This window comes from Micromys minutus, assembly GCF_963924665.1.
Source record: "Micromys minutus genome assembly, chromosome: 16".
NCBI classification, from domain to species: Eukaryota; Metazoa; Chordata; class Mammalia; order Rodentia; family Muridae; genus Micromys; species Micromys minutus.
The window spans coordinates 25046433-25069541 of record NC_137985.1 but is presented as its reverse complement, the minus strand read 5'-3'; positions in this window follow the sequence as shown (position 1 = coordinate 25069541).

Genomic DNA, 23109 nt, shown 5'->3' with positions numbered 1-23109 from the left:
CTGTATTTCTCCATTCTTCTCCAGTCCCCAGTAACATAAACATACTCAAGTTTCTCTGTTTCTTTGGGTCTCAGTTCTTGAAGACTCTCATGCACATAAAACTTACACTGAATGCATTTGCATGCTCTTCTCTTACTCATCTCTCTTTTGTTTTAGGATCCCATATGGAAAGATATATTTCCTTTTCTTGATGGTATATGTAAATTTTGCTCTCTCTCTCTCTCTCTCTCTCTCTCTCTGTGTGTGTGTGTGTGTGTGTGTGTGTGTGTGTGTGTGTGTGTGTGTGAGAGAGAGAGAGAGAGAGAGAGAGAGAGAGAGAGATTTATAGTAGGGTTATATCCTGATAAACTCATCACAAATAAAAATTACATTAAGGAGAAAATTTATTTACTACATTTAACGTACTGAGTATAATAGTTCAGCCTGGCCTACCTTACATGTACTCTGAACTTTTATATTAGCCTGCAGTTACCATAAAATGTTGACTGTCTCATCCCACTTACTGAATGCTGTACTGAAAGTGAAACATAAGGTAATTGGAAAGGTGTGCCTCCATGGTGCTTATAGTGTCGGACTATTCGGAAGTTGCATCATCCAACGTTGAGGCTTGTATTCCTTTTCAGATGTACATATATTCTTTTTCAGATATGAAGTAGATGAACAGAAAGGTTGGATAAAATCAGGATTAAGAACATCAATCTTAATCTTTGCTATTCTTTCAGGTATTCAACTTGATTTGGGGTGAAGCATATAATGTTGCAATATTTGTCCTCTGGATAATAAAAATGTAATATCCAATTTGGAAGATCTTGGAAAGAATGTAGGGGATGAGGTAAGAGTATATATAGTCTAAATGTTATTTTTAATTGTTAAAAGCAAAAAATAGAGAGAGAGAAAGGAAGTCTAGACAATTCACACAGAATACAACAAACATATTTGAGACACAAAGCAAAATAGTAAAGAGAAATATAGTCAATGCTTGTGGGAGACATCATCCAGAGTCAGGAGCCCTAAGAAAGACCCTAACGCAAGCCACCTTCTCATTTCCTTTTGTCGGCTGATAAGGACATCTGAGATGGCCTAGCCAGCAGTTCCTTACACTGGTTCCCACTTCACTACATGGATTGAAGGTAGGGCCAACTTTGACAATCCACCGGTTATAGGATTATAGTGAGTCAAAGATATGGAAGTGAACTGAGGTTCCAGAGTAGTCGCTCTGATGGAGCCATAGACCCACAGGGTCAAGAAGGCTATCCTGAGTTCTTATATAAGATTATTGTTCCTTCACTTATTGTCAGGATAACCCATGAGACAGGAGGCTGATATTGTTTAATTATAAAGTATCCCAACAGGCTCATGCACTGAAGGTTTGGTCCTCGGTGGAAAGTGTTATTGGGAGGAACAGCAAACCTGTGTTGATGGAGTCTCACTAGAGAAATGAGGACAGTTAGAGATACTCCTTGTCCTGGCCCTTCTCTATCTTTTGACTTCTTATCCACAAAGGTTGCTTCCTACACATAAACTTGCTTCTATGATATTCTCCCTTGTCCCAGGGTCAAAGAAATGGCACAGCAAGTCAATCTAGTTATGGGCTGAATGTCTGAATATGTAAGCCATAAGCCCCTTTCTATCTTAGATTTCTCTCTCTCTCTCTCTCTCTCTCTCTCTCTCTCTCTCTCTCTCTCTCTCTCTCTCTCTCTCTCTCTTTCTCTCTCTTTCTCATGCACACACACACACACACACACACATTCACATACACACACACAAAAGAAGGAAGGAAAGAAGAGGGGGGGAATGAATCTGACTATTATCTAGGCCATGGGAAAAAAAAAAAACAAAAAAGAGGTCAGAAATACCCTCTGCTTCAGTAGCACAGCCTAGCTGACTGAAAGTTGGGAAAGAAGCCAGTCTACTTGCTTGACTTTTAGAATCTTCTGTTGGAAAGAAATATAGGACTCAGCTCTTAGGGACTCTTAGACCATCCTCCCTGAGAACTACTTCCACTCAAAAAATGTTTAATTAAGATGCTCCCACCTTCCTAAAAACAGGAAAGGAAAATCGATAAACACTAAATAGTTACAATCCTGGATCAAAGAGCTTTTAAATAAGGTTATCGTTGGCTTTAGCCCCATTCTGCCATTCTCAATCCATGAGCAAAAGATGTCAGTGAGGTTCTTCAGGAATGGGGCAATGATACACCCTAAATGTGTCCTCCAGACACTCCCATGGCGTCTCACCACAGGAGTGGCCTCATCTGTTGCACGTGGAGGTTAACAGTTGGATTTGAAATTTAGAGACATTACAAAATCTACTTCTCAATCTTTGCTGTTATTCATGGTGCTGGGCTATATTTGCTAAGCTTAGAAATTTGGGATGAGGAGGGAGTATGGGACCAATTAGCATAATTGATTCTGACAATCCAAGCCTTAGGATCTGTGCACGTGCTCCCTCTGCCTGGAATGATCTTCCCCCATATGGGCTGGCAAGCTTCCTCTGCTTCTCAGTTCTTGACTCATCCATTTCTCAGCAAGGCGCTTCCCTCATGTTGCACTATCTTATCCCTCTCCTTGGCTCCCTTTGTGCATCTCCACCACACTGACCGCTTTCTAACATGGTAGAGATGTCATTGAATAGGCTAGTGTGATGTTGGTGCCTCTCTCTAGGACATGAGACACCTTGGGACTGCAACACCTTCCAACCCCTGGAATTGTGCCTGGTGTTTAAAAGAAACTTAGTAAATCTTTAATGGGGAGCGTCCTTTACAGGAAACCCAGAGGTTCAGATTCCTGCTCTATTACTCAGCTGTTCTTAGGCTGAGGGCAACCTTTCTTACTCTGCATCTTCTTCTGGACTATGGGGGAGAGGTCACAGACCAACTTCATAGAATCGTGAGGAAAATCAAGTGTGTTACATGTATTTAGATGAACATTTGACATGTGTTCTGTTTTATAAGTGTTTGTGAAAACAGGTGTTGTTAACAGTGATACCCATCAGTCATGATACCCTTGAGTACCTACTATGTGATTGGAATCATTTCATGCACATGCAAGATGGTCATAGGTTTACTACTTGGTATGTGTTAACTATATAATAAATATTAGTAAACACTTTATTTCTTTTAAGACACAGAACCACAGGTATAATAGATGTTATTTGCTCTGGTTAAGCCCGGCAAAGTTATTTAACTCTCTCAAATGCAGCCTGCTGCGAAGGGTTTAATTCACAGAATCATTCCAAGACCCACAGGACAATGCGTCCAAATGGAACTACCAACTTCATTCCTATTCCAAAGGGGCAGGTGGTGTGGACTTCTGGACCAATCTTCTCCTGCCTTGTTTTTAGTTTCAGTATCTATAAGAGAAAACTCTGAGACTCTTTGGAAGTCCACCTCCCACTCAGTATTCAAATTCAATCCAAGCCTAGTCTCTCTTTTATAAGGATGAGTAACATGCAATTTATCATATAGGTCCTGTTGATTGAAATTGTTTAAATTGCCTCCAAACTAAGACTGTAAATAGAAAGCACAGGCCTTGTGCACCGACCTGGTTTGGGAACTGAGGTTGTGGCCTCCCCCTGAGGGCTTTCTGTATTTTTGCTGGCCTATAAAATCTAACTCCCTCCTCTGCATTCTGCAGTGACTGCTGCAGACAAAGGCATGCTGAGTTTTCTCACACAGCCTGGACTGACTGATGAGGTGGAGTGGAACAGTTTGGCATATCCCTGGTGGACAGTGGGAGGGAAGAGAGGCTATGGTTTACACTTTCTTGGCATTACCAAGTCTATATAAAGTACAGGACTGAGAGCAGAAACGGGGGGGGGGGGGGCAGACAAGTTAAGTATGATACTCAGTTTTGGCAGGAAACACTACTTCCTCCAGGGATGTTCCTACACAGTGACCACTACAAGGTTTGGGTTTGGGTCTCAGATCTTCTCTGGACCCCAACAAGGACAAGTTAGAACTCCCTAAGGGCACTGTACTAGCTGAGACGGTGCTTGGGGAGTCTGCATTCACCAATCTAAAGCAGACACCAGGAGGACATTGCAGAGAGAATGGTAGAACATCTTGTTCTAGGGATGCAGGCCAAACATCAAAATGGGTACTGGCCCCCAATCAGACTCAGCAAGGCAGGTCCTGGCCCCCATCAGAGTCAGCTATGCAGGGCCTTGTTTCCATCAGACTCAGCAAGGCAGGCCCTGGCTCTCCATCAAATTGACTCAGAGAAGTGAGAGTGGCTGAATGGGTTGGCTGGACAAGTCACCGGAGAGATGCCAGAAAACAGACAATGTCGAGCTTCTGATACTGCAGTGCTGGACAGACTGGGGAAGAGACATGTGACTAGTTGGGATTATAGAAGGGAGGGCAGAACAGTAGAGTACAACAGTGCGTGTCGGAGGTGTCCTGAGAAGAAAGAACTTGAAGAGAAGAACAGACCTATTAACCGGTGGCGATGAACAACTTTGTGAAGACTCCCCCTCATTGGGTAGGCAGCAGCCTCCGCTCCTGCATTGCTCACTGCTGCCCCCATGTGTCAGGAGCAGGCTGGAAGCTCCAACACCAGTGAGGGCAGACAGCATGTCTGCAGGAATTTTCTGCTGCTGCTGCTGGGAGTCTGCATCCTCTCCCTTCCTCCCTCTCTCCCTCCCTCCCTCCCTCCCTCCCTCTCTCCCTCCCTCCCTCCCTTCCTCCCTCCCTCCCTCCCTCACTCACTCACTCACTCCCTCCCTCCCTCCCTCCTTCTCTCTCTCACTCTCTTCCTTTCTTCCTTCTTTCCTTCCCTCCCTCCCTGCCTCTCTCCCTCCCTCCTTCCTCCCTTCCTTTCTTCCTTCCTTCCTTTCCTTCCTCCCTTAATTTTTTTCTTAAACACCTGACTTCAGTGCCGCTCTTCTGAGATATGCAGCCTACTACTCTCTGAAGGTGATGTACATGAACAAGAGCTATTCAGATAGATGATGTGTCTAGCTGGCCCCTTTAAGCAGTCAATCCAGATCTTTATAACCTGTCCCACTTAATAACAACTTTCCCACTTTCCTGGAAAAACAGCGGGCATAACCAAGGGTCAGAGTTGGAAATGACCAGTATATATTAGTAGGTACTCCAAGAGAAGAATGCCTAAGGAGATGAGCAAATTTTATTATTCAAGGAAGCACCATGTGGAACTGGAAGAGATATCCAGAAGGACGAGAGACCATGGAGGACCCCTAAAAATAAGTATATGGGTCCAAGTCAAGTGCTGGAGCACTGTACGCCCTGGCTGTCTCCTTGTTGACTTCCCCAGTGGGTGTGGTCACAGGTTTCATTCCACACTAGCTTCCTAGATACATGGGGTGGAATCTCGAAACTTCAAATAGCTTTTCTTTATTTGTAAGAGATCACTTAGCTATCCTGTCAAATTTCTTGGTATAGGATAATGCATCCGTGAAGAGCAGAATGTATGAATTTTCTGTCCTTGTTAAAAAACTACGGCTTCAAAACAGGATATGATAAAAAGCGCAAAATATAATGTGGTGTATCCTGGAGTTAAGAGGACACAGGCACTCCTCTGTTTGTTCTTCCTTGTTTGTTTGAGAAAGAAGTAAGAGAAGGGTAGATTAGAGGGGGTTCGAGGAGGTGTGTAGGTCTCAAGGATTATGATGGCAACAGAGAGAGAATAGTAACAGTATAGTAATAGTAACGGGTTTGTTGCAGACCTATTGTATGCTGGTAGCTGTTCTAACTGCTTTAACATTATGAAAAGGGAGAAACAGGAGGTGAAAGAGGAGGAAGAGAGCTGAGGTACTGGGTTAGGTGAGTGTTCTAACTGCCATCTTTATTGAATTTAAATGCTGAAGTAGACTCCTCATCAATATTTTTATAATTGAAGTTTTATTTTGTTTTGTTTCAGTTGTGAGTAGAGACACTGAACAAAGCAGGGAATGATATACTTGGTCCTACTCATTAGATTAGTATCATTTTCTGTTTGGGGCCAAAAAGATTCTGATTTGAGAGAGGAAAGCATGTCAGAGTGGGAGGTTTTATGTATTCTCCAAGAAAAGTAGAATGAAAATCCCAGAATTAGAAAATATAGAATAATCAGATTCAGTTTAACGCCTTCCCTTGCATGTGGGGGATTACCCATAAGCCACTTAAGCTGAAGTCTCAAGGGCCACAGTTGGTCCCATTTCTATTAAAATCTTGCCTAACTGGAAAGCATAGTACTTTTCTTTTCTTTTTTTAGAGAAAAAAAGAAAAGGCTGATGGTCCTAGTGTAGCTCGAAATGACACCAGTTCTTTTAATCACTCAATGATGCAGTGTGTTTGCCATCTAATTTCATCCAAAACACCCTAAACTGAAAATAAAGTGCTGTTTAATAGGCATGCAAAGATGTCATTTCATTTTGCTGAATTTTCTAGTAGCAACTACTAATTATTTAAATGTATTTTTTCCTGTAATTATTTGAAACAGACTATTCAGAGCTCCCCCATTAACTTCAAAAATATTTCAGTATCCTACAGAAATTCAACAGTATAAATTTAAACAGCTCTTTCTTCAATGGGCTGAGAATACAGCTGGAAGAGGTGGAAGGAGGAACCATATCCTGTGCAGAAAGAGAGAGAGAGAGAGAGAGAGAGAGAGAGAGAGAGAGAGAGAGAGAGAGAAACTCTCACCATCAGCCCTGTCCTACTGCTGGGCCCTTCTGCATTTGATATTTTTCAGACCTGAGGGCAGGTTACAGAACTAATCCTCCCCTGATGCTACTTCCACCTGCTGCCAAGTTTCAAGATGCTAGGAAGCAAGTGAAGATAAGGCAGACAAGGGCAACAGGTCTGACTGAGGAAGGCAGTAGAGACAGATCCCATTACCTTCCAAGGTTGACTTCACGTTGGCCACTCCCCAAGTTTTTACTGATTTCATTTAGAATGACAAAAAGGGTCCCATATGCCCAATAACCTACTCAGCTCTCTAAAAGAAGTCATAAGATGGTATTGTCCCTGACTAATATTTACTGTTCAAAGGGGAGGAATAGAAAAGCAAAACTGGAGCTCAGGATCAATGGTCACACAAACAGCTGAAATATAAAGACTTGAGTCCTAGGCTGTGGTAGCACCAAAGCAATACATTGGAAAAGCTTCTTTTCTCTCCCTGTAATGATTGCCTGGCACAGGCTATTTATGAAGTAGAGATAGGCTTGATTTGTTTCTTAGATGTGAAGGTTCATGTCCAAGTTTACGTGACTCTATTGCCTTTTTTTCAAGCAGTTGTTTATTTTTTTCCATTTTTTAAACTGAACTTTATTTTAAAAACAAAGATAAATGTACAGATTTTAAACGTGTATGCGTAAAAGTATGTGAATACATTTTTGTCAGTACTTAATTTTTTTAAATGTTTGATAGTGTGCATTAAGATCTTACTAGTTACAATGAGCATAAAGTATATGTGAAACAAGATGTAACCTGGAAATATGGTGTGTAAAGATTAAGCATAATGGTTTTTCATTTTCTTTTCTTTTCTTTTCTTTTTTTTTTTTTTTTTTGGCCTTTGTTTTTTCTTGAACTTCATATAGTCTGTCAGTTGTTTCTGGCGTGTTCAGAACATTCTGGGGTTAGTATCCAATTATCAGTGACTGCGTATTATATCTGTTCTTTTGTGACTGGGTTATCACACTCAGGATGATATTCTCTAGATGTATTCAGTTTCTTAAGAATTTCATAAAGTCATTGTTTCTGATAGCTGAGTAGTACTCCATTGTGTAAATATACTACAATTTTTGTATCCATTCATCTACTGAAGGACATTTGGGTTCTTTCCAGCTTCTGGCTATTATAAATAGAGCTGCTATGAACATTGTGCTGCATGTGTCTTTGTTGTATGTTGCAGCTTCTCTGGGGTATATGCTCAGAAGAGGAATAACTGGATCTTCAGGTAGTATTATGTCCAAATTACTAAAAAATCACCAGACTGATTTCCAGAGTGGTTGTATCAGTTTACAACCAGACCACAGTGGAGAAGTATTCCTCTTTCTCCACATCCTTGCCAGCATCTGCTGTCATCTGAATTTTTGATCTTAGCCATTCTGGTTGGTGTGAGGTGGAATCTCAGGGTTGTTTTGATTTGCATTTCCCTGATGGCTAATGATGTCAACCACTTCCTTAGATGCTTCTCAGCCATTCGATATCCCTCAATTGAGAACATTTTGTTTAGCTCTGTACCCCAATTTTTAATATGGTTGTTTGATTCTCTGGTGTCTAACTTCTTAATTTCTTTGTATACCTTGGATATTAGGCCTCTATCAGATGTGGGGTTGGTAAAGAACTTTTCCTAATCTGTTGGCAGCCATTTTGTTTTCTTGCCAGTGTCCTTAGTCTTACAGAAACTTTGTAATCTCATTAAGTCTCATTTGTCGATATTTGACCTTAGAGCACGAGCCATTGTTGTTCTGTTGAAAAAATTTTGTCCTGTGCCTATGTGTTCTAAGGTTTTCCCTACTTTCTCATCTAATAGTTTCAGTGTACCTGGCTTAATGTGGAGATCTTTGATCCACTTGCAATTGAGCCTTGTACAAGGAGATAAGAAAGGGTCTATTTTCATTCTTCTGCATGCTGAGTTGCCAGTTGGACCAAAACAATTTGTTGAAGAGGCTGTCCTTTTTCCATTGAATGTTTCCAATTCCTTTGTCAAAAATCAAGTGACCATATATGTGAGGGCTCATTTCTGGATCTTCTATTCTATTCCATTGATCCATGTGCCTATTTCTGTACCAGTACCATACAGTTTTTAGCACAATTGCCTTGAAATATAGCTTGAGGTCAGGGATAGTGATTCCCGCAGATGTTTTCTTGCTGTTGAGGATGGATTTCACTATTCTAGTTCTTTTGTTATTTCAGATTATATTGCACATTGCTCTTTCCAACTCTATGACAAATTTGGTTGGAATTTTGATGGGGATTGCATAGAATCTGTAGATTGCTTTTGGTAAGATGGTCATTTTTACAATGTTGATCCTTTTAATCCATGTTCATGGGAGATCTTTCCATTTTCTGAGATTTTCCTCGATTTCCTTCCTTAGAGATTTGAAATTCTTGTCATGCAGGTTTTGCACTTGCTTAGTTAGAGTCACACCAAGGTATTTCATATTGTTTGTGACTATTGTGAAGGGTATCTTTTTCCTAATTTCTTTCTCCACATGTTTGTCCTTTGAGTAGAGGAAGGTTACTGATTTGTTTGAGTTAATTTTATTTCCAGCCACTTTGCTGAACTTGTTTATCAGCTGTCAAAGTTCTCTGGTGGAATTTTTGGGGTCACTTACATACACTAACATGTCATTTGCAAACAGTGATGTTTTTACTTCTTCCTTTTCAATTTGTATCCCTTTACTTTCCTTTGTGCTGTCTAATTGCTCTTGCCAGGACTTCCAGTACTATGTTGAATAGGTAGGGGGAGAGTGGGTAGCCTTGTCTAGTCCATGATTTTAGTGGGATTGCTTCGAGTTTCTCACGCTTAAGTTTGATGTTGGCTATTGGTTTGCTGTATACTGATTTTATTATGTTTAGGTATGGGCCTTGGATTCCTGTTCATTCCAAGACTTTTAACATGAAGGGGTGTTGAATTTTGTCAAATGCTTTCTCAGCATCTAGTGAGATGATCATATGGTTTTTTTCTTTGAGTTTGTTTACATGGTGGATTACGTTGATGAATTTCTGTGTATTAAACCATCCCTGCATCCCAGGAATGAAGCCTACTTGATCATGGTGAATGATCGTATTGATGTGTTCTTGGATTCGGTTTTCAAGAATTTTGTTGAGTATTTTTGCATCAATGTTCATAAGTGAGATCGGTTTGAAATTCTCTTTCCTTGTAGGGTCTTTGTGTGGTTTAGGAACGAGGGTTATTGTGGTCTTGAAAAATGAGTTAGAAAGTGTTCCATCTGACTCTATTTTGTGGAATAGTTTGGAAAGTATTGGTATTAGGTTGTCAATAAATGTCTGATAGAATTCTGCACTGAACCCATCTGGACCTGTGCTTTCTTTTGGTTAGGACGCTTTTGACGAGTGCTTCTATTTCTTTAAGTGTTATGGGATCATTTAGATGGTTTGCCTGGTCCTGGTTTGACTTTAATATCTGGTATATGTCTAGGAATTCATCCGTTTCCTCCAGATTTTCCAGCTTTGTTGAGTATAGGCTTTTGTAGTAGGATCTGATAAAATCTTGAATTTTCTCAATTTCAGTTATAATGTCTTCACTTTCATTTCTGATTTTGTTAATTTGTATACTTTCTCCTGGCCCTCTAGTTAGTCTGGCTAAGGGTTTATCAATCTTGTTAATTTTCTTTAAGAACCAGCGCTTGGTTTTGTTGATTCTTTTAATGGTTCTTTTTGTTTCTGTTTGGTCAATTTCTCCTCTGAGTTTGATTATTTCTTTCCCTCCACTCCTCTTGGGTGTATCTGCTTTCTTTTGTTCTAGAGCTTTCAACTGTGCTGTCAAGTTGCTAGTGTATGCTCTCTCTAGTTTCTTTTTGGAAGCACTCAGAGCTATGAGTTTTTCTCTCAGTACTGCTTTCATTACATTCCATAGGTTTGGATATGTTGTGTTTTCATATCATTAAATTCTAGAAAATCCTTAATTTCTTTTTTTATTTCTTCTTTGACCATGCTATGGTTTAATAGAGCATTATTTAGTTTCCATGTGTATATGGGATTTTTGTTGTCTTTGTTGTTATTAAAGACCAGCCTTAGACCATAGTGATCTGAAAGGATGCATAGGAGTATTTCAGTTGTCTTATATCTATTGAGACTTGTTTTGTACCAATTACATGGTAAATTTTGGAGAAGGTGCCGTGAGGTGCTGAAAAGAAGGTGTATTCTCTTGTTTTATGATGATATGTTCTATAGATGTCTATTAATTCCAATTGGTTCATAACCTCTGCTAGTTTCTTTGTGTCCTTGTTCAGTTTCTGGTTTCATGATCTGTTCATTAATGAAAGTGGGGTGTTGAGGTCTCCCACTATTGTGTGGGGTGCAATGTATTTTTTGAGTTTTAGTAGAGCTTCTCTTATGAATATGGTTGCTCTTGTATTTGGAGCATATATTTTAAGGATTGAGAGTTCCTCCTGACAAATTTTCCCTGTAATGAGTAAAAAGTGTCCTTCCTTATATTTTTTGATAACTTTTGGTTGAAAATCTACTTTGTTTGATATTAGAATGGCCACTCCAGCTCGCTTCTTGGGGCCGTTTGCTTGGAAGGTTTTTTCCCAACTTTTAACTCTGAGATAGTCTCTGTGTTTGTCTCTGAGATGAGTTTCCTGTGTGCAGCAAAATGCTGGATTCTGTTTATGTATTCAGTCTGATAGCCTGTGTCTTTTTATTGGGGAATTGAGTCCATTTATATTAACAGATATTAAGGAATAGTGGTTGCTGTTTCCTGCTATTTTTGCTTTTAGAGGTAGAATTGTGCCTGCGTGTCTATCTTTTTTGGTTTTCTTGCTTAGGTATTTTGTTGTTTTTACTAGAATGTAGCTTTCCTCCTTGTATTGGGTTTTTTACCTATAATTCATTGTAGTGCTGGGTTTGTGGTCAGATATTGCGTAAATTTAGTTTTGTCTTAGAATATCTTGGTCTCTCCATCTATGATGATTGAGAGTTTTCCTAGGCATAGCAGCTTGTGCTGACACTTGTGTTCTCTTAGGGTCTGCATGATGTCTGTCAAGGATCTTTTAGCTTTTATAGTCTCTGTTGAGAAATCGGGTGTGATTCTGATTGGTCTGTCTTTATATGTTACATAACCTTTTTCCCTTACTGCTTTTAGTATTCTTTCTTTGCTTTGGGCACTTGGTGTTTTGACTATTATGTGTTGGGAGGAATTTCTTTTTGGTCCACCTGTTTGGAGTTCTGTAGGCTTCTTTTATGCTCATGGTCATAGCATTCTTAAGGGTAGGTATGTTTTCTTCTATGATTTTGTTGAAGATATTTTCTGTGCCTCTTAGTTGATATTGTTCACCCTCTTCTATTCCTATTATCTTTATGTTTGGTCTACTCATTGTGTCCTGGATCTCCTGGACATTTTGGGTTAGTAGCTTTTTTGCTTTTGCGGCTTTTCTGACTGTTTTGTCTATGCTTTCAATATTGTCTTCGGCCCCTGAGATTCTCTCTTCCATCTCTTGTAGTCTGTTGGAGATGCTTGCGTCTGTGACTCCTGATTTCTTTTGTAGGTTTTCTACCTCCAGGGTTGTCTCTTTTAGTGTTTTCTTTATTGTTTCCATTTCCATTTTAAATTCCTTCTTCAATTTCTTCATCTCTTTGGTTCTGTTTTCCTCTAGTTCTTTGATTTCTTTGAGTGTTTTTCTTGTTTCCTCTTTAAGAGCTTCTATTTCTTTCTGCTTTTCTTCCTGCTCTTGTTTAAGAATCTCTATCATCATATTGAGGTATGATTTTGGGTCTGAGTCCCCTTTTTCTGGAGTTTTTGGCATTCTGCTGTTTGCTGTGATGGGAGATCTGGGTTCTGGTGTTGCCAGGTTGTCTTTGTTTCCCTCAGGTAAGTTCTTTAGCTTTCCTCTTGCCATCTTGTTGTCTGTGATTATACATGGTCTTGTTGTCAGTGATTGGTTCCTGTCTCTCCAGTGTACCTGGTCTGTGTCCCTGGATCTCCACTGTTTCTGGTGGCTAATTGCCTGAGCATTTGTTTTGCACACACAAGCCTTTTGGTCAGAAACCAAGTCCCTATGGCAGAGTTCCTGTTCCCCTGAACCAATGGAGGGGGGCGCTTTCCAGGCGCTTGGCCCAGACCTCTCTGCACCCTGGCTACTCACAGCGCAGTCTCACCAGGCCTGTGTCCCTGGATCTCAGCTGTTCCTCAACTCTTTTCTTTTTAACATACAACATCAAAACAAGCTTACACACTGGAGGAGAGAGGAAGGCAGGGGAATTTCTCAGTGGGCAATCACTAACACCATTACTCTGGGTGCCAAACATTTATGTTTGAATCTTTGAGGGATCCACCCAATACATGGTGTTCATACCCTTTTTCTAGATGAATCCCTTTTTCCTATTGGACACATCTCAGCAACTGCTAAAACCACCCCACAGCCGAAAGAAGGAACTGAATATGGACACTTGTGGATAGTGCCATACCACTTGCCACATTCAACCATCAGTAGAACAGAGAAAAATCAATCATCTAGCTCTGACCATTGTGTTGCATATCTTTTTGAGCAAGAGCTTTGCCTATAGGAAGGAGAAAGTTAGGATGGTAGCAGGAAAATTTCCCCTGGTGTTTAACTTTCAGTTATGAGCACATTCACTGCTGAGAGATCTGAAGGGACATTCTTAGAGCTCTATCAAGCACAACTTGCTCTCAGAGGTGTGTTATTTGCTGACACCTACACTCACTCTCATTTACACTGATATGCAAGAGAATGACTAACAGATGTTGGAGTATACAACTCAGCTCTCTTGGAGAGCACAGCTGTAAAGTGTAACTTCAGATTCTTTGATAACTTTCTCCAAAGGCATCTCTCCCCAGTACTGGCTTGTACATTAGAGTTTATCCTTAATAAATCACTTTTTTATAACAAAGATAATGCAAGAACTGAAACATGTTCCTATGTTTTACCCTTCATTCTAACACCAACCTGCATGGCAAAGATCAAGGAGCAGGTATGAATGCAGAGAGGAAAGTTATACAATTAATTTTCTATAATTAGGGAGCCACAAATTTTCTAAGTAGATATTTTATCTCTCCATTACACATTCTTAAGAATTTGTAAAACAAAATATCATTTATACCCAGGTTAACTGTGTAATGTTTATTTGCTAATAAAAGATTCACCCCCCACAAAATGACTATCAATGAAAGCACATTTCCAGATAGAAGAAGTTGAAGGTGAGTGAGTCCATTGATTTGGGTGTCTATGAAGGGTATATGTATATGTTACAGCAGGAATGTATGCTGGAGAAATGTACCCATATTTCAAAGACAGAGAGAGGAATATATAAATGTGTGTGTGTGTGTGTTTGTGTGTGTGTGTGTGTGTGTGTGTGTGTGTGAACAGACAGACAGACAAACTATGACAAAAGTCCAAGAATCAGGTGTAGCATCATGTCCGCAGATAGTACTTAGAACAGAATTCAGGTGGTTGGTTTGTTTTGTTGAATCATAGGGGATCTTTTGGTCACGTCTCTAGTATTTACTGACTGGTAGAATTGATATGTGAAATATGATATCTATAAATAATCTAAGAGTCTAAGTTCTTGAGTGTGTATGAGTACTGTGACCTCTGCAACACATGTGCATCATTTAATAATGAGGAAATGGACTTTAAGATGAAATAAAATGTTTCTGAGCTCAGTGAACCTAATGTTTCTTTGTTGTGACTGCTTAATAGTGCTTTTAATTCTTGATCTGCATCTACGTTAAGACTTTGATGTCTCATTAGTTGATCATATTTCTCTTATTCATTACCACTTCTCTACAGGTTACTATCCTTTTTAATTGGGCTTGTTCCTTTATTAACTGTAATCATTACTCAAAACAAAAATGTGGAAGTCTTAATTCTTCCTTCTCCTTCATAACCAATCAATTATAAGACATTTTGTTCTTGTTGTTGTTCAGTGTTGGTTCATAGATCTCTTGTTCATAAAACATTTCTCTTTTACATGCATTCCTGTCTGGCATGAGGCTGGTCCTCTCACATCTATACTCTATACAGAACAATATGTAAGTTCTGAACTCCTATCTTTTTCAACTCCACATAGCATGTAATCAGCTCGGAGGTGACTTATAATTGTAGGCTCATGTAAGTCAAACCGGCACAACTCCTGGGGGATTATCTTAACTGTTACTTGATGCAGGAGACACCAGTCCATGATGGGCGGCACCATTCTCTTGGCAAAGGTTCTGGGCTGGATAGAAGAGCTAGTGAACCAGTAAGCAGTTTTTCTCCAAGATTTCTGCCTCAAATTCCTACTCTGACTTCCCTCAGTGATGGAGTGCAACCCATAAACTGAAAGAAGCCCCTCCCTTTTTAATTGGTTTTTGGTCAGAGTATTCTTATCTTAACACCAGAAGAAAACCTTGATAGCTCAGTTTCTACGTAAAACCTACCTGGTTGCCCTCACGTTTTAACATAGTGTGCTGGGAAGTCTTCATTGAAAACTCTTGCTTCTTTGTCTCTTGACAGTTCATGCAGGAAGACCAGACTAGCACAACCTCAGGATTTTATATTGTACTGTTGGGAAACTGTGAGTTATGGAATAAAATGGTCTGTTCATGGCAATGAAGGTCCTCATGCCTTAATCTATGCCTACTATCTTATTTTTTGAAGATTTAATAAAATATTGTAAATAATTTTTCTATATTTGTTTTACAAGTAAGAAAACCAAATCATAATTAAATGTGTTTAGGAGCTATAATAGTTAGTATATGGGCATGGCAAAAGCTCAATGTCACATCAACAAGACAATGTCAAATGCCTCCCTGGATGAGCATCACTGAGCAGAGTCTAGAAGGCACTCTATTTAGAAAGAGAGAAATGAGAATATTTAAACCTGGCCCTCAGAGAATTTAAAAAGAAACACTTAAGTACCTTTAAATGCACTCAAATAAAACGAGCAATTAATTCAGCTCTAAGAATGATGGGCTCCCAATCTATAGAATATTGACCTTACATGTTTGCAAGAACTAAGATGACGCATATGAAAGATTCTGTAATGTTGAACTCTGAGAGCAGCACAGGTGACATAAACAAATCACCTGTCCTGGTGGAGACCAAAGAGTTCCACTGAGTATCATCTGCCTTATTTAAAGTGACAGTAACTGCTTGTACACAGACTGTTGCCTGAGACACAAAAAGCAGATGTCTAGTGGTACCAACACTTTTGATTTTTTTTTTCAGGAGAAAATCTCTTATTTTGGTAGTCAGTGATGCAGTTCAGTTGTTGGAGTGCTGGGTTCTAGTTTTAGCACTGTATAAAAATAGATGATGTTGGCAATGGCTGTAAATAAAACACTGGGGAAGCAAGGGCAGGAAGATGAGAATTTCAAGGCTGATTTGACCACAAAGCTAGTTGGAAGGCAGACTAGGCTACCTGGCACCTTGCCTTTGAAAACAAACAAACAAAATCTTCTGACTGGTATTTTGTTTTTTTTTTATTACTATGCATATCTACAGACCCTGAGAAACTTGAAATAGAACTTGTCTTTCTGGTTGAAACCTGTACCTCACAAAAGGCTACAGACCTGAAGCCTAGAATTGCCCAGAATAAATCACCTAAGGGTTAAAGCATTCAATATGGGGTCAGACATCTTCTCCAGTTGGTACACTTTTAGTGTACCCAGAGGTGACTAAGGATAGTCTGTAGAAAGGACTCAAGCAAGAAGAGTAAGAACCATCAAGCAGGCAAAAACATCAGAGGACTCGGAATCAATCTGCACTTTAGAGTCAAAAGACTCAATCAAGGGAGAAAACAATAAAAAGGAGTTTAAAAATCAATGAGTTCCAAGTGGTTTGCTTGGGACCCTAGCTTTCAAGGGGAGGCACATAAAATGCTTCTGATATCTTCCCAAGGCACTTTAGTCTGTGCCACTTCTGAAAAAAAAAAGAAGAAAAGTAAACAGCAGCAAACAACATATAACACTATCACTCTGCCTGAGCTTTGTGAAGGGCTCACAAATTGGACCGTCACTTAGAACCTCTTGTGACTTCCTATGCTATGTTCAAGGAGATAAAAGCTAAACTCAAATATTTCAGCAGATAACCAGAAACTGTAATTTTTTCTAACAGAATAAAATAGAAATCGGAACACTAAAAAAGATTTCACAACACTTCCTTCCCCTGAATCTCTTCACCCAACATTTCCCCACACCAACAGTTATAATCCTTTATCTTTTTCCTTGTTAAAGAGAAGTAGGTGCTGAGATGTCTATACTCTCTCCCCTCTCTCATCTTCCCTCTCCTCTTTCTTCTCACTTCTCTCTTCTCCTTTCTCTCCTCTCCCTTCTCTCCTCCCCTCTCCCCTCTCCATTTTCCCATCTCCCCTCTCCCCTCTCCCTTTTCTCCTCTCTCCTCCCCTTTCCCCTCTGCCCTGTCCACCCTCTTTCTTCCCCCCTCTCCTCTTTCTTCACAGACCTCTCTGCACTAAGACAAAAGGAAGTTCTGTTGGTTCTACTTTCAAAATAAATTCACAGTCCCACTGTCCCACCATCCGCACTGCCCTTAGCCTCCCACAAGTCAACATTTTTCACTTGGATTACTGCAGCAAGCTTTGCCAATTCTGCTTCTTCCTCGCTTCCTCTATCAGGAAGAATGGGTTTCAGTATTCCACAGCACTAAGAAGCAACAATCTCTCAGTGTCTCAACCAGGATCAGTAGATCACTACTACTTTCTACACAGCTTGGCAGAGTCACTGGAGTTTCCATCAGACCCAGACAGACAGAGCCACCCCACTGTCACATAAGGGTGATTGTCCACAGAGCACGATGGGTAGATTGCTCATCCATAAAGTGTCATCCTTAAAGGCACTCACATGACTGTAACAGGCATCAAAAATTGCTTTTGCTCTAAAGTATGACTTCTTACTCAGGCCCACGAGGTGACAGAAAGCAGAACGAAGCCCTGGCATCTCTGTCCTCCTTTTGAATTTGACTCCTGCATCCTGAGCTTACTACTACATGTGAGCATGCCAATCACTCAAGAAGTATTTCCCCTGGGGGAGGGTTGGTACATAACCCATCTCCTTCTCTTCAAGGCTAAACACAACAAAGAGAAGAATAACTTAGACATTTTACCACCAGCTTTTACAATTTCCTGTTTCAGATGTTCTCCAAGCTATGAAAGATCTCCCATCATTTTCCTAAAACATAGTTACCTTGGATTCCTAGAAAATCAGTACCTTAGAGGACCAGCAACCCGTTCCCATGCAGAGGAAAGCAGTTTTCCACAGTGCTGAGGCTACATCCTATGGCAAGACCACACAGTCTTCCCATCAAGTTCTCAGACAATGAGAACTTCCTCATACTAACTCATGAGCCAGAACTTTTGTTACAGTCAACCAGACTACATCTTGATGTAGACTGTTGGTTTAATCACACCTTTCCCCTCCTGCTCCATGGTATCTTGCTCTTGGTCTCAAGTTCCTTTCCCAGCCCAGAGATTAATTCAGAGTGACTGTATCCTTTAATCTCTTTCTCTTTCTGATGTGGATATTGATTAAATATCTATTGATTTTCACCATTACTTGTCTCTAATTGGTGTATGGAGGACAGCTGACTGAGTCTTTTCCGTTGGGGCTGCAAGAGCCAGGGCTTTTTAACTAAAATCTCTATGATGTGGCTTTGCCTAACCTCAAGAAGACAGCCCAAGCACATCCCACAAGAACCAGAAATAATTCGTAAACAGGACCAATGATTGCCAGACTTTTCTAGCATCTATTCAGAACCTAATAGAGGATGTCACCAGACAGCACCACCCTTCTATGCTCTTGGGGTTAAAGCCAGAGAGCCCAGGATTGCTGCAATGTATGTGATGTGATGAGCCTTCACCTCCAGGGTTGTGTACGTCTAACTGCTCATTACTGTTCTCTCCAGTCCAGCATAGTTGTCAGCTTTCTGATGCCCAACAATTCAGACACATTCTGCCTTCTGGCCTTGCTCACTGGCTGTCCTCTCTCTCCTTAGAATTCTTTGCCAGATACATGCATGGCTCATTTCTTCACCTCCTAGAGTTTTTTTTAAATGTCACCAAATTAAAATTTGCATATGCATATCCCCACCTTTGGCAACAGGACCCACAGCTTTCCTGCTGCACTGTATTAAGAAGTTCCCTTAATATCTCAGAACGTCAGGATCTTCTCTTGTAAGATTAGTATGATAGTACTCACCTTGCTGGCTTACTGAAAAGATTAAGCAGGAAAATAAATAGGTGGTTTGACATTTCTAGCTGTCATTCCATATGAGGCTGATTCTTCTTGTTTATTTCTATGCATAAAATTGCACAGTGCCCATCCCATGGTTCTGTGGGAAAATCCCACAATGTAGGCAGCATCCTTGAAAGAATGTGTAAGTATATTTCTCCAAATTATCTTCAGATCTCTGTTGCAAAAGAAACCCAACACTAAACATTTACAGTCACAGAAATTTGGGAGAAAATTTCCCTGAGTTATGATCACGTTTGAGGGATTCAAACCTCACAGCAACACATTAAAAGCTCTGAGAATTCTTATAGTAAAGAAACCCACTCAACTGCATTTAACCCAGCATCCCCAAACTTAACTGACCAAAGAACCATAGTTTTTTTTTTTTTCTTTTAACTTTCCTTCATGCTAATGCTTATTACTATCTTGTAGAACCTAATGTTCTGAGAAACACAAGTTAGGAAATGCTGATCTAGCCTAAACCTCACATTTAATTGGGGACTAAATCATTGACCAGGGAGGTTCAGTACCCAGCCTGCTGCTAAGCAAAGGCACCGTCAGATTAGAACCTGACAGGCTTCAGCCATGCCAGGCTTCCCATGGCTCACCACCTTCTTGATGAATAAAGTCACAACATACTCAAAAAGAAAAGTACTCTCTCCCATTACCTAACAGCACAAAGCCCTCACTCTGTATCCTTGCATGGGACCCTGATTTCTCAGGTCCTTTTGTCCTCTTATTTTGCCCTTGCACAGAGAATTGTTTCCCTCTTATCCCCAAGACCTCCATCCAGGTTGAATTCTAGGTGCAGGAAAAATATCGAGAAAAATGGTCTAGACAGACCTGTTAGGTATTATTTATGAGTGCTGCGGTGTCTTACTAGACTCTAGGTCTAAATGAGGGGGAAAATTGCTCTATAAATAACAGCAATAATCACCCTTGGCTTTGTCATGCAGGGGAGCTCACAGACTGAAGGCTTCAGACAAACGAACGGCTGATCCCTAGACCCCCTTGCTGCCCTTGTTGCTCCCGGTACCCTGGGTGACCTGCCACATGCTCATGCATTCTTCATCATTTTTCTCACATTCTGTACAATGTGATGTGACAGGTGGACCTATTCTTGGGATAAAAGTCTTCACATGAGATAGAGGGGTTGCCGATGTGTGTAAGAAACACAGCGCCTGACCTAGTCATTAGATACTTCTTTATTCCCAGTGCACCCTCGGTTAGAGAACACCACATAGGAAACATCTCATGAGAAATATCTTATCATATGTAATTATTCATGGTAATGAATTTGTACATTTCAGTGATATGCTTTAACTTTGAATGATGTGATAGCATGTGCAGAATAGTGTCTCTATTTGACTTGGACTTTATGTGGTTGTGCAGGCTGGTCTTACGTCAATGTACAAATTAGCATCATCTCAAATGGGGGAACCTCAATTGAGAAGGTGCCTTCATAAGATTTGACTGTAAGGCATTTTCTTATTTAGTGATTGATGGAGGAGGACCCAGACCATTGTGGATGATGCCATCCCTTAGCTATTGGTCCTGAGTTCTATAAGAAAGCAGGCTGAGTAAGCCAGAGTAAACAAGCCCATAACTAGCACTCCTTAGTGGCCTCTGCAATAGTTCCTCCCCTGACTTTATTTAGTGATGAACAGGAATACAGAAGTGTAAGCCAAATAAACCCTTTTCTCCCAAAGTTGCTTTTTGGTCATGGTGTGTCATCATACCAGAGGTAACCTTAACTAAAACAGTGGTTGTGGCTTTCGTTTCTTGTGTGAGATGGGAAGTGATCATATAGCATGCTTTCTTTGCAGCTGAGTAAATTGAGGGTAGATTATTTAGGACACACTTGAAGAACCTGGACCTAAGCCTTACCACTGACACTTAGTCTGGACTGTGTGATAGCAATGCCAAGTCCTGAAGGCAACCTTCTTTTCAAGCTTTTATATTCTCTCCATCTCTTCTTTCTCCATGTTGCCTGAGCCCTAGTGGAGGTGAGGTTCATAATGTCCCATTTAGGGATGAGAACTGAGTCAGGGCATAGATACATATGCAGAAACTGCTTGTGTATAAAGCATATAATAATACTCTTTTCCTGATACACCCTCAGTTGGATAACAAGGGATGGGGGCTATCTCTAGAGTGATGTGACTCATAAGCCAGGAGACATTCTCCTATACTCCTGTTCTCCCTCACTGGTAGATTGGAGAGGACATGATGGAAGCCAGTGTCAAAGGCAATAGAGCCATAAATGTTCAAACTTTCTACTGAGAGGCATTTCATCATCCTATAGCTTAATAGACTAACTCAGTCTGCCTCTTCATGGAGACTAACTTTAGTAATAGCAAAGTATAATATGATCACACTGCCAGTATAGTACATGCTTATGTGTGTAAAATATCTTAATATTTTAGCCAGCCATTATTATAGTGTGGTAAATGTATAATTTTCTACTGAATTAAAATAGCTTTAATATGTGACTTTTCTTAATTGTGAAAAGCATACATGTATTGCAAGCAACTCAGAGATCAGGAAAATGCATAAAAAAGAATGGAACTGGTGAGCAGACATCAATGCAGGGATGCTAAGGATAAGAAGCTGGGTGCTTAGCTATGAATGAGACATCACTATCTAGTTATCTACCCCTCCCGTCACCAAGGCTCAAGGAACATCAAAGGATTAATGCAGAAAGACTTAGGTGCTGGAGGACGGTGTTCTGTGAAATGCTATCTTCTGTGATTGACATCACTATTACACTCATGAACTCCAAGCAGCTGTAGTTATCTGCACAAGGTCGGCACAGAGCCTGAGCAAGGTCAAGGCTTCCAAAATTTTAGCACAGATAGATTAGGTGTTCTACAAACCTCATCCTTTACTGACAAGTTATTGGCTGTTAATGGCTAGGAGGGGGAGGGACAATTATTTGGTTTTGAGAGTGCAGCAGCCGGGAGCTTTTCTTTGTTTCAGTGGATAGTTCCATATCCTAGCTAATGTTCCACATTAGGGAAACCCTAATCAGACATAGTGCATTATCAAATAAATATTTTCAACAGACAAAAAGTTGTGAGGGGGATATGTTAGGGGATATTTAGAGAGATAAAGTGTAGAAAGAATGGTATATATATATATATATATATATATATATATATATATATATGCATAAAACATCAATAATTTTAATAAAAAATGTAAACATTGCCCATCTTTCCTCTGACTGACATTCATATCAACATCACAACATTTGCTAGCCAGCCATGCCACTTAATCTCAGTGCTCATGAGCTGATGCAAGAGGCAGCTGGCACTTCTAGCTCTAGGTTAGAACTTCGGCTCAGTGATATCCATAGGCAGATTTAATCATTTCTGGGAGGTGGCATTGCTACAAAGAAACCAATCGTATCTGCGGATCTGAGGCGTCACTTCTTAACTTTAGGAGTTCACAGTCCTCTTTGAGATTTGATGAAAGCTGTGGATACTTTTCACGGTAAAGAACACATACCTATCTATATACATAAAATATTTTACATACAACCCGAAGAAACCTGTTGGAGCCTCTGAAATATATCTATAACTCTCTTGAAGCATTCAGATTAAAAGACTCTTATTGTAGAAGAGGGAAATAGCATTCATAATGCGCACCACAACCTGCCTTTATATACTTGTTTGTCTGATTGTTTACTGCTTCTCTCCACACCTAGACTGCGAGTTTCACAAAACCACAGTGTATGTTATTCAAAGATGTATGCCCCGTGCCTTGTGACAATATATGTCTCAACTATTAATGAAATCAATTAACAGCTGAATGAATGGATGAGTGGAACTGTGCTTATGAGTCATTCTGTCACCAGGAGCAACTTATACAGTATAGCCATAGGTGGAATGGTTAGAAGAGCTAGGGAGGGGGATGCTTGAAACTGTATTCATACCGTGGGTATAGAGAAGCAGGTAGACTAGTGAGCATGGCAGAGAAAGATGCATTTATTATCTAGGGGAAACAAAGGTTGGCTCATTAGCTACTGTTCTGCTGTTGTGATGAAACACCATGACCAAGACAACCTATGGAATAAAGAACTTATTTGGACATATGGGTCCAGAAGTCTATGTGTCCATGGTGACAGAGAAGTGTGGCAGCCAGTGGCAGGCATGGTACCTGGAACTGGAAACCTGAGAGCTCACCTCTTGCAATTAAGCATGAAGTGGAAAAGAAACAAAATGAA